Source organism: Balaenoptera borealis (assembly GCF_965194805.1).
Source record: "Balaenoptera borealis genome assembly, chromosome: 5".
Lineage (NCBI taxonomy): Eukaryota > Metazoa > Chordata > Mammalia > Artiodactyla > Balaenopteridae > Balaenoptera > Balaenoptera borealis.
The window spans coordinates 14,013,008-14,026,286 of NC_138862.1; positions in this window are offsets into that span (position 1 = coordinate 14,013,008).

A 13,279-nucleotide genomic window follows, 5' to 3' on the forward strand; every position below is an offset into this window, starting at 1 on the left:
TATTTTATATATAGTAGCGTGTGTATGTTAATCCCAAGCTCCTAATTTATTCCTCCCCCCACGTTTCCCCTTTGGTAACCATGAGTTTGTTTTCAGAATCTTTGAGTCTGTCTCTGTTTTGTAAATAAGTTCATTTATATCATTTTTTAAAAATTAGAGTCCACATATGAGTGACGTATTTGTCAGTAGAGCTTGAAGTTTTAACAACAGCGACCAAAAGACATTACAGTTCCTCGACATCTTGGTCTGCTGATAATGGAGAATACGAAATAGCACAGATACGGATCTGTACCCATGCTGAGCACTCTTTTCCAGTATCCTGCCCCCTCCTGGTGCGAGCAGGGAGAGGGGTGCCAGGGGAAGAATTGGGGTGAAGTGCAGAGCTTAGACTGACCTGGGTGGGTGAGCTCTTGAACGCAAGATCTGCCTCTACATTCTGTCCCTGGGAGTCTTGCTGCCTGAGTCTTCCACAGCCTCACAGAAAAAGTAAATGTGGTTTTGGGCTGCCTCACCTTTCCCTTTCAGAGCCCCAGATCTTACTCCTCCCCAGTCCCTTACGAACCTTCCCCATCAAAGTTGACCCCACCCATCCCTCCCCTCCAGGTGAACAGGTTTTCTCTTCCTGCCTTCCCTAAAGTAAAAGAGTTCCTCTCACGGCCACAGGTGAGCGGTTCCTGGAAGAACATCAGCATCAGATCCTAGGAGCTTGTTAGGAATGCGCCCAGACCTACTAAAGCGGAACCCACATTTTAACAAGATACCCAGGTGATACATATGCATGTTCAAGTTTGAGAAGTGTTGGTTTGGCAGTCTCTAAACGTTTTGATGTTGAGCGGTGATCTGGAGCACATACCTTTTAAAGTATATTCAGGCTCTGCTGTACCAATATATACATTTTAAGATACAAAAAGATTTCTTCCTGTACCCGTTGTATTTCTTTGGGGAGATAACTGAAGGACACCTGATGAAATTATTCCAACACTTTGCACTCGGCATAAGTGAGAATTAGGCAGTTTGGGCTGCCTTCCTGTCCAGTTTCTGAATCTGTCAGTGTGGAAAAATTGAGGGCTTGAAGTCAAGTATACAGAAATAACCACTCCTCTTTACCTGGACTTAATTTCTTTTTTGAGTTCGCATCCCACCAGGCTGGCAGAACATGCCCTCGGTTCACCTTTCTCTCCCTGGTTGTCAAGATTTGGAGGTAATAAGGGTGGCGTCCTCCCTCCAGTCTTGGGGTCCATTCATCCACCGAGGGAGCTCTAGCCACGACCATTGTCCCGGTCAATGTCCACAGGCTCTGTCAAGTTGGCTGGTGTGCTCTCCAGTGTTTCCTTTTGCCCAGCTCAGTTTTCCCACCTCTGCAACCAGGTCCGTTGCATGCTGTGTCCACCCCCCTGGTATGTTACCAGGATGCCTTTCCCAATCTTGCCCCTTCCACCCCTCAGACCTCCCTCTCCTGCCTGCATCCCCAGGCAGTGGATATGCCTTTCTGTGTGTGGGTGGGTTGGATGAGAGTGTGGGGAGCAGTGTAGACTAGCCCTTACTCTTTTCTCAGACCTTTTGTTGATACCCAATTTTTACCCGAGTCTTACAGGCAATTTCTGCTTTTCATCTTGCTACAAGCCTCTCCCGGAGTAGGGAATCCCCGTGACAGTCCCTTCTTAGAGGTAAGTATTGGGCAGGTAGGGAAGAGGGAGAAATGAAAATACAGGGAGAAAAATAAAAAACAAATACTCAAAATATTCAGCCACTTATTTATAAAGCATATGAGATCAGAATTACAGTGTTGCCTTCTCCACAGCCTTCTCTAAAAGATGCCAATGTTTGAAGGAAGAACAAAGAATATTCAAAACACAAATCATGAATGTGCAGAGTTCTGTAAACCCCACATGAGTATGGATGCTGTTGGTAAGTTACCAGCTTTGATTGACTGAAACAGAACAAAACCCTGGATCACTTTATTTATACTGTCCTCCCTGTTAAAACCCTCTCCCGCTAATATCAGTAGAACGCCTTATATACTAAATATCACTCATCTGTAATGGTTTATTCTGGTCTCTTCCACCGCTTCTACAGTATAAAGCAACTTTTAGCCTATAAATTACCCTGTTGAAGTAAGGCAATGTCACCATCACCCATGGCCACTACCTCCACCATGTGCTCAGTGTAAAGTGATGGATAGACAAGTCCTCACATCACTAATTTTAACAGCAGACTCTTAACTGTGGGCTGGTGCTTTCTAACTGGTGGGCTCTAGGTCCTCTGCTGTTGTCCAGTGATTTCGGATTATAATCCACATATTCACATCGCATTATCTGTATAGTCAATAACTCTCAGATAGGGGAGGCATGATACATTTTTTTTTTAAAACCTAAATGCAGGATCCTTAATATTTTAAAAATCAGGAACCACTATAGAACATAACCCCTATTTTCCTTATTGTTTCAATATGCTCCACACCCAGACCAAACCAAAGTTGGGTTTTTTAGCCAGTGGGACCCTAACCGAGTTGCTGTCATCTTTCTGAGCCCCAGCTCTATCCTCTTTGGCTTCAGGGCTTAATCTCTTTTTCTGAGAGCCATTTGGGGTTTCCTGGGCTTGTTCCCAAGAGCTCCTTCATTTCTGATTTTGGTGTCTTCCTCTTAGAACGTCCTGTATTCTGTTGTGCTCTGCTCTGTGCTGGTGTTTTCTGCCTGGTAGCATTACCTTGAGCTTTAGACAATAATGGTTGGTTAATTATTACACCTTCACTTTCAATCAAGATGTTAACATTTTGGCTTGTGTCCTCCCGACTGGTTTCTTGAATACATGCATGTGTGCAAACACACACACACAATGGGTTCATACTATTTTATTAATTCATACTATTTTATTAACCTGATTTTTAGCTTTTATGATACAAATTGTGGACATTTTCCTATGACATTATACATAGACCTATATCACTCTAAGTCATAACTCCATAGTAATCCATGTTAATGGATAGACTGTGATTTACCATAATTTATATATCCAATTCCCTGCTGATGGACAGTAAGAATTCTAGTTTTTATCATTATAAAAAAATACCATGAGCATCCATGTTGCCTACTCTTTGTGCAGGGGTCCAATTACGTCCTTAGAGTACAGTCATAGAAATAGCTTTGGGTGCATTTACATGCGTTTTAAAGATTTTGATGTACATTTCTAAATTGTAGGCTGCCATACTCCTGTTTGGCTTCTGGTGAGTGGTCAAGATCCTATTTCCTATCTAGTGTCTTTACTTTGTCAAAGAAATGCCTGTGGCTTTGCTGAGGGAAACTAGCTTTTTCACCTGAGCTTGTATTTAGATTCTGGGGCTGGGTATGCTTGGTGAGCTGGGCCTCCTCTCTGTTCCATCCTCCTTCCCAGTCCACATTCAGTTGTACTGGAATGTTCGGCCATTGGTCTATAGGGTATTTATAGTGATTCGAGTTGAACATCAAAGCATTCTCCCTTTCAAAACTCCAGGCATTTTAAATATCCTTCACCCCATTCATGCTGCTTCTTGTTTTGCCTCCAGATTTAAATGAAAGTTGAGCTTTTATAGTAGAGATAAAATCAATTTTATATCACAGACATGCTTGGGCAATCCATTCTTCCCAGCATATACTAATAAAGGAAATGACATTTTGAAAGAAGTAAGTATTTATAGACCTTTTGTTTTTAGATTTAAATAAGACTTAATTGTTGAAACAGAGATGCCACAGGATCAAGCTCTGGCTCAAGTGGACCACAATCTAACAACTCATCAATAAAATCTAGCAGATGGGAAAGTGGTTACAACTCCAAGAATAGGATTACTTAGTGTGGGGAATGAATGGAAAATCAAGGTAGGCATGGGTGATTGGATGAAATTTTTGTTCACTTGCAACAAATCATGATGTCTTATTCAAAGCCATTATGGGAAAAGAAAGCTTTTTGTAGAACAGGGAAAAGGACAATGATTTTCGATAAGCCATTCGAGTCTCGGGGAGTTTCTCACCACGAGAGAGAGAAAGATGAATAGATGCAACAGAGCATTGATTTCCTTGAACCAAAATGTGACTTTCCAGGAGGTTCAAGGGAGCCAATAGTTTAAGGAGAATCCACACCCAAATATTCTCTCCTAAAATTCATCCACCTAGTAGGAATGTGCCTGTGATGGACGTGTAACTTCTCTCCCTCCTCTTTCACAGTCTTATTTCTACCACTTTATAAAAGAAAGAGACCTCTCATCTTTCCCACATCACACGTAGGGGGAGGAAACCTCTGGGACATCAAACAAATAGACACAGAAAAATAGCATGTTGAGAAAGTAAATGACTACTGACCAGGATGCTAATCCTTTTATAAGTCAGGTGGTTTCAAATTTGCTTTCAGTCACTTTGAAAGAGGACTTAAGTTGTCAGGTGAGAAATCAAAATAATTGTTGATGATATCTCTTATTTTTGATATATAATTCAAGAGGTCAAGGAATCGAGTGGCACCACCGTAATGTAACTCCTTTCACTCCCCAACAAGGTTTCTCTGTGCTTGTGTCTATAAAAATGAAAAGTAGAAACACAATCGATGCCAAACTCTGTCTGTATCTAGCTAAAAGTAAGAGCCATTCATGGATACATGAACTACTTGGGGAAAAAACCCAAACATTTCTGTGCCATGAAGATATCATCTTCAGTGAAATTTTACCTTTTACATTTAATAATTTTTAATTTATATTTTCATATTGATCAATTATGTACCAATAATAATTATAATCCTAACTCAATCCAAAAGTGATTTTTTAATAGTTGGAGGTTTATGGTCATGGAAAATGCCAAAACTTTTAACAAATAAACTTATGTAGATATTTTTATCGTAAAGTAGTATGTTAGGGTAATAGGGCATTCAAAAACTGAATTCAAAGGAAAAAGAAATGATGTGAAATTTTTGAGTTTTTAAATATATATTTTAAATGGATGATGGGCATAAATTGTCATAGTATTTAGATTATGTTACATACATTAAAAGTGACATAATAGTTTTGTTTTAAAACATCAAATTTTACAGTACATGAGTGAATCAGTTGCTATGTAATCAAACCACCCTAAAGTTTAGTGGCTTCATACAACAAATATTTCTGATGTTCATGATTCTGTGGGTCAGCGGGCAGTTCTGGTCTTGACTGGGTTGGTCGAACTCTGAGGTCAGCTGGTGGCTCAGCTCAGCTGGGGCTGGATGGTCTCACATCCTATGGCCTCATTCATGTCTGTCAGTTGGAAGCTTGCTGGGTCTAGAGATCCTCAGATGAGATAGCTTGTTTCTGTTCTGTGTGGCCTCTCTTCCACCAGTGGCTAGCATAGGCTTCTTTACATAGTGTCTTATTCAGCTAGGGCTGCTATAACAAACATCATAGACTGGGTGGCTTAAACAACAGACATTCATTTCTCACAGTTATGGAGTCTGGAAATACAACATCAAGTTCCCAGCAGATTGAATTCCTGATGACAGCCCATGCCCTGGCTTGTAGACAGCTACCCCTCTGTGTCCTCACATGGCCTTTCCTCCAAGCATGTGTGGAGAGAGATCTATCTATCTATCTCTATCTAGACACAGAGATCTGTCTTCTATTAAGGGCACTAATCCCCTCATAAGTGTCCCACCCTCATGAACTAATCTAAACCCTATCTCCTCTCAAAGGCCCCACCTCCTAATACCATCACATTGAGTGTTAGGACTTCAACATACAAATTCTGGGGGGAACACAAACATTCAGTCTATAACACATGGTGGCCTCAGGGTTCCAAAGAGCATGGGGACCAAGCCCCAGTGCACATGCCATTTTCAAGCCTCTCCCTAACTCAAGTTTGCTTATGTCCCATTGGCTAAAGCAAGTCATGTCACCAAACCCAGAGGCAGGTTGGGAAAGAACTGCCTAAAGGTATGGATCCAGGGAGGTGTGACTCATTAGGGACCATTACTGCAACAATCTACCATAGCCAGAAATGACATCCTTTGAAATGATTTAAATTAATAATGGAAAGCATTTAGATGTTAACGAGAGAGGGTACATAGTTTTAAAAAAGTATTTCTGGGAGCTTCTGAGAAAAAATTGAAAACTATTGCCTGAGAAATTGGGATTATTTTAGAGGGCAGTCCACACTTTCTCACTTTCCACTCTCCATTGGGCATCAGGGAAGCTGAATGGATGGAAAGTGATGGGCTTTGGCATGGGATGCCTGTGTGCTGAACCCTGACATTTTGTCTACCAGCTGTGTGATCCTGGGCAAGGCACCAAACCCTTCTGAGTCTGTTTCCTCTCCTCAGATGTGGGTTAACAATACCTACTTTATCATGTGACTCAATTAATGGTCACTTTCTACTTCCTCCCACCCCCTACCCAGGACCTCAGTCAACCTCATGGACATCTCAATTTATCATTGAGATAATAACATGTTACCAAGTTTGCTTTGGAACCTTCAAGTGAAAAATGATCTTTGTTGGGAAACATCTGGAAAATATTCTTATTAGGGATTTGTATTCACTTGTAAAGTTATTCATCACCCCATTAAATATGCAAAAGTAAATCTAGACTGAACAGTGATATAAATGATTAGAATAAGAAAGTTTTTATATAGAACTTAAAAGAAATGGAAAAGCTGCCTTGCAAGTGCATTTAATTTATGTACATGATTTTTAAAACAAACTTGGAAGCTTTGATCAAAATAGCAATTAGTGGATGTGTCCTATGTCACTTACCATAGTACTCAATAATTCATAGTTGGATGGCTGAGTCTGATGCACCCCGATTTTAACATCAGAAAAGAATGAAAACCCATTGCACAAGCTGTCTTAGCTAGTATAGGAAAAATTTACTAAAATCTTTTTTCTGCTTGATTTTTATGTTACTCAGATGACTAAATATATAAAGAAATCTAAAACACAAATATGCATAGAATTCCACAAACTATTTTTCTTTTTTTTCCTGTTCTTTTTCTTACTAAATCTTATCCAGGGCACGTGCAGTTTCTCTCAGTTAAGATCACATCATTGACTCAATTTTTATAAGAAACACATTTGGGAATCCTACCATAGTTTTACTGATACTTCCTTTCCCCATCTTTTTTTTTCAAAATCTTCAATCAGTTGATGGTTCTTGAAATTATTATTTTTTAATTGATATTTGTTTTAAAAATTGCAATTGACTTATTTTCTTCTGCTCATTTTTCTTAATAACCTGAAGAAGTTGGTTTGGTTTTTATTTATGGAGAGCTGTCTTCTGAAGACCTACACCCTCCAGCAATATCTCTAATCCTGGAAGTGGACCACATGGCTGCCACTACTGTGTGGTGGGGCTGAAGAGGGGTGTGCCCTCTGCCCTGGATCTTGTTTGCATAAGTAAATAAATGGTAATGACTTTCTTCAAGGATATGTCCCTACTGTACCTTAGTGGACGTTATGTGTGAGAAATCTTGACATTATAAAAATAAAATTCCCTTAGGGAGGTAGAAAGAAAGCTGTTGTGTCAGGCTGGAAAAGGCCAGGTCCTTTGTTAGGCTTCAGAATGACAAACAGTTCTGCTTTATTAATTAACTGAGAACTAGATAAGAGACACAAACTTACAGGGCGTTTCTGAGAGGGAGAGGGATGTTTTTAAAAGTGAATTTTAAAATTGAGGTAGGGCTTCCCTGGTGGCGCAGTGGTTAAGAATCTGCCTGCCAATGCGGGGGACATTGGTTCGAGCCCTGGTCTGGGAAGATCCCACATGCCGGGGAGCAACTAAGCCCGTGTGCTACAACTGAGCCTGTGCTCTAGAGCCCGAGAGCCACAACTTCTAAAGCCCTCGAGCCTAGAGCCCGTGCTCCGCAACAAGAGAAGCCACTGCAATGAGAAGCCCGCGCAACCCAATGAAGACCCAATGCAGCCAAAAGTAAATAAATAAATAATTTAAAAAAAAATTGAGGTAGACCAGATATACAAAGTGCACAATATAAATGAATACCTTTGATTTTTGTATGTTTACCCCATGTTACCACTACTCAGAGCAAGATATAGAACATTTCCTGCACCCCATAAAGTTCCCTGTATCTCTTCCAGTCAAAACCCACCCCCTTCCTTGGGTCACCACTATTACGACTTCCGTCATTGCTGGGGACTAAATGTTTGTGTCCCCCTGCCCCCCAGCCCCAATCATATGTTGAAGTCCCAGTCCCATTGGGATGGTATTAGGAGGTGGGGCCTCTGGAGATGATCAGGTCATGAGGGCAGAGCCCTCATGAATGGGATTAGTGCCCTTATAAATGACATGGAAGAGATCATTTCCACCACATGAAGACATAGCAAGAATGTGGCATTCTGCAAACAGGGAAGGGGGCCTTCACCAGACACTGAATCTGCTGGCACCTTGATCTTGGGCTTAGCCTCCAGAACTGTGAGAAATAAGTTTCTATTGTTTAAGCCACCCAGTCTCTGGTCTTTTGTTATAGAAACACTAACTACTAAGATCATCATAATTGATTAGTTCTGCTTGCCTTTGAACTTCACATAAATGGGAGCAGATAGCGTGCACTCTCTTTTGGCTGGCTTCCTTCACTCAACAGAAATTGGTAAGATTCGTCTGTGTGTCCTAGTAGTACATTCTGTACATTTGTTGCTAGATTTTATTGCATGAATAACTCCAAGTTTGTCTATCCATTGGTTGATGGGTCTTAGGCTGCCCAAGTGAAGGGATGACACCCACCATCAAGGCTACAAAGTGACTCATGGGACCAGACTCCACTGCTTGCCTCAGACAATTAATTCATTTATTCAACAAATATGTATTGATTTTTTTGAAATTGAAGTATAGTGGATTTAAAATATTGTGTTAGTTTCAGGAGTACAGCAAAGTGATTTTGTTTCACATATATATATATTTTTTTCAGATTATTTTCCATTATAGTTATTACAAGATATTGAATATAGTTCCCTGTGCTATATAGTAGGTCCTTGTTGTTTATCTATTTTATCTATAGTAGTGTGGATCTGCTAATCCCAAACTCCTAATTTATCCCTCCCTCCTCCCTTTCCCCTTTGGCAACCATAGTTTGTTTCCTAAGTCTGTGAGTCCGTTTCTGTTTTGTAAAGATACATTTGTATTATTTTTTAGATTCCACATATAAGTGATATCATATAACATTTGTCTTTCTCTACCTGACTTACTTCACTTAGTATGATAATCTCTAGATCCATCCATGTTGCTGCAAATGGAGATATTTCATTCTTTTTTATAGCTGAGTAATATTCCATTATATATATATATATATATATATATATATATATAATGGAATATTACTCAGCCATATATATATATCTCACATCTTCTTTATCCATTCCTCTGTCAATGGACATTTAGGTTGCTTCCATGTCTTGACTACTGTAAATAGTGCTGCTATGAACACTGGGGTGCATGTGTCTTTTTGAATTAGAGTTTTTGTCTTTTCCAGATATGTGCCCGGGAGTGGGATTGCTGTATCACTTGTGAGCACCTGCTCTGTGTGTGAAGGCCCAGGCACTGTTCTGTGTGCTGGAGGAGCCAAGGAAGCACACAACCAAATCCTTAACCTCATGGAGCTGATGCTGTAGTGGGAAGGGATGGGTACGGATGCTGAGCCGCGTGTGCCTGGCCAATCCTAGCAACCAAATGGAGAACCTGGGAGAGGGTTTCAAGCACCAGCAAAAGGCTGGCGCTTTCAGGGATCAGTGCCGTGGGGACTTTGGAGAAAGGTGAGAGTGGCCTCCCCAAGGTCAAGAGAGGTCATCCTAAAGCCACACAGGGAACCGATTCTGAAGAACCTTCTTCACCATCCTTTCTTAGATGGAGACTACACATTAGGAACCCAGTTCTAAAGGACCTGGAGTTTCCATCAGTCCTGGCAGGTGCATAAAGTGTGGAGAGTTTGACCTGTTTAAAGTGCAGTCAACACCTGAAACTAACACAACATTGTAAATCGAGAATACTCTAATAAAAAGTTTTTAAAAATTGATATAATGAACCATGGTACACAATTTGAAAAAAATAAAAAAATAAAGTACAGTTAAGGTTAGCTCCCCAGAACAAGAGCTAGAGGAAATTCCCCAGGATTGTTTCAGATGGAGTCACAGACGGGCTAAAGGAAAGATTAAGATCTATGAAAATGTCAAAACAGAACCTTGACTGGGGTTTAAAATGGAAGTTTCATGATTTTTTTTCCCTTTCCCAATTTTAAAAATTGAAGTATAGTTAATTTACAATGTTGTGTTAGTTAGTTTCAGGTGTACAGCAAAGTGACTCAGTCATATATATATATATATATATATATTCTTTTTCAGATTCTTTTCCATTATAGGTTATTTCAAGATATTGAGTAGAGTTCCCTGTGCTATACAGTAGGTCCTTGTTGTTTACCTGTTTTATATATAGTAGTGTGTATATGTTAATCCCATAATCCTAATTTATCTCCCTGCCCGTCACCTTTGGTAACCACAAATTTGTCTTCTATGTCTTTGAGTCTATTTCTGTTTTGTAAATAAGTTCATTTGTATCATTTTTTTAAATTCCACCTATAAGTGATACATGATTCTTAACTTGCCATATTTGTTATTTTTATTTCCTGTGTTTCTTCAATGAAATTTCAACTGAAATAAAAAAAAATGCTGGTTTATTTTTTGGGACAGCAATAAAGTGGGGAATCATTCCATCGATACCGACTCAGCATCCTCACTGCTAATATCTGGTAACTGAACTTGGGATGTGGCAGCTCTGAAGAGGAGGGACACGTGGAGAATCCCTGGGTCTTTCCGAAGGAGCAGCAGTGAGTGATGCACAGACAGACAGTGAGGGGACCAGGCGAGTGGAAGGCCCCGCCCCCATCCTCCCGGCTGCCTCCCACTGCTGCTCCGTGTCTCCGGGCTTGTAGTCCTGGAAGAGGCCAGCCCTTCCTCCAGAGAGGAAGCACATGATAGGTCAGTGTGCACGCCGGACATCTTCTGGTGGCAACAGGAGAAATGTAATCAGGAAATCTTAGCCATCTGTGGTACTCAACCCCAGGCAGCTTTGAAAATATACTGGGAGATTGGGATGGACAGATATACACTAATATGTATAAAGTGGATAACTAATAAGAACCTGCTGTATAAAAAAATAAAGTAAAATTCAAAAATTCAAAAAAAAAAAGAAAAAAAAAGAAAATATACTGATGCCAGGACTCACCTCAGACCAGGAGAATCACAATCTCTGGGTTGGGATCAGTGCATCAGTGTATTTTTTTTAAATGCTAGGCTATGTAAAATCCCCACTTTTATTCGCTTTATATGAGTAGCAGAGAGTCCCAGAGCTTTTTTTCAGTCTTTGGAAAAGCTTAATGAAATGATACATCAACCTTCAAAAAGGATCTGAGATGAACTCACATATTACGTTTCCTCACTTTGAACTGGACTCATAGTAACTCAGTGCCATCACCCTTGTACACTCATGCTGATCAGAATGACGGATATATTTGCCTATCTGTGATAAATACTCATAAAATTAAATGCATTGATTAGTAAGTGTGATTTGGTAGCCAAAAGGAAATCCTTTAAATTCTGAGGTGTCCACAGTTAGAAAAAATACACCAGGAGGGAGGGCACTGGTGATAGAAAAGTCTGGAGCCAAGCAGTTCGGTCATTTAAACTCCATAGCAAGGTGGGATAGATTAGTAAATGAAGAAGCACAGAATCTGACTTTTGGGATTCTGTTTCTGTGTTTACTATAAAAAAAAAAAAAAAAAAAAAAAAGGACGACCCACCTGTATCCCCAGGGAGAACTTCCTAAAAGCCAAAGAGCAGAGGAGACATGCAGAATTGGAAGACCCTCAAAGCCAGATCAAAAAATGTTGAACCCAGGTAGGTTACCTTTAGGCAAAGAGAACTGAAAAGTATCATTCACTGGACTCCTACTACCCCAAGATTAAATTTCACATCCAGTTGCAAAAATAAAAGAGTGAGCCCAACATTAACTATTATATTCCTATTATAGACTAATTCTATAGGTAATAATATCTAACCTCTTTCTTTCTCTCCTTTTTTCTTTCTTTCTCTCTCTCTCTCTTTCTTCCTCCTCCCTTTCTTTCCTTCTTCCTTCCTTCCTTTCTTTGTTTCTTTCTCTCTCTGTCTCTCTGTCCCTCCTTCCCTCCCTCTCTCCCTCCCTCCCTTCCTTCCTTCCTTCCCCTCTCTTTCTCTCTGTCTCTCTCTTTCTTTTGCAAGAGCTTGGCTCATAAATATTTAATAAATGCTGGTAACAACAACAACAAAAACATTTTTTCCATTTGTGTTGATAGCAACTCAATTCCTTTGGTTCCAAGATACAGTATTTTTGGACCTCTTAAATATTAGATATAATTGACATGCTGCATTATATTAGTTTCAGATATAAAACGTAGTGATTCCAAATTTGTATATACTGTAAAATGCTCACCACAGTAAGTCCAGTTAACGTCCACTGCACATAGTTACAATTTGTGTGTGTGTGTGAGATGAAAACTTTTAAGATTTATTCTCTTAGCAGCTGTCAAATATATAATACACTATTATTAACTATAGTCCCCATGCTGTACATGACATCCCCATGACTTATTTGTTTTATAGATGGGAGTTTGTACTTTTTAACCCCTTCACCCATTTCGTTCAATTCGCCACTCTTCCTCTGGTAACCACCAATCTGTTTTCTGGGATCCATGAGTTTGTTTATTTGTTTGCTTTTTAGGTTCCACATATAAGTGAGGTCATACACTATTTGTCTTTCTCTTTCTGACTTAGCATAATTCCCTCCAAGTCCATCCATGTTGGTGCAAATGGCAAAATTCATTCTTTTTTATAAAGTTGAGTAATATTTCATTGTATATGTATATATCACATCTTCTTTATCCATTCATCTATTGTTGGACACTTAGGTTGCTTCCATATCTTAGCTATTGTAAATAATGCTACAGTGAATATGGGGGGGGTGCATATGTGTTTTCGAGTTAGCTTTTCACTTTGATGTGGTCCCACTTGTTTATTTTTGCTTTTGTAGCCTTTGCTTTTGGTGTCAAATCCAAAAAAATCATTGTCTCCTGTGTTTTCTTCTAGGATTTTTATGGTTTCAGACCTAACATTCAAGTCTTTAATTCACCTTGAGTTAATTTTTGTGTATGGTACAATATAGTGGTCCAGTTTTACTGTTTTGCATGTGGCTGTCCAGTTTTCCCAACATCATTAATTGAAGAGACTGTCCTTTCCCCATTGTATATTCTTGGCTGTTTTG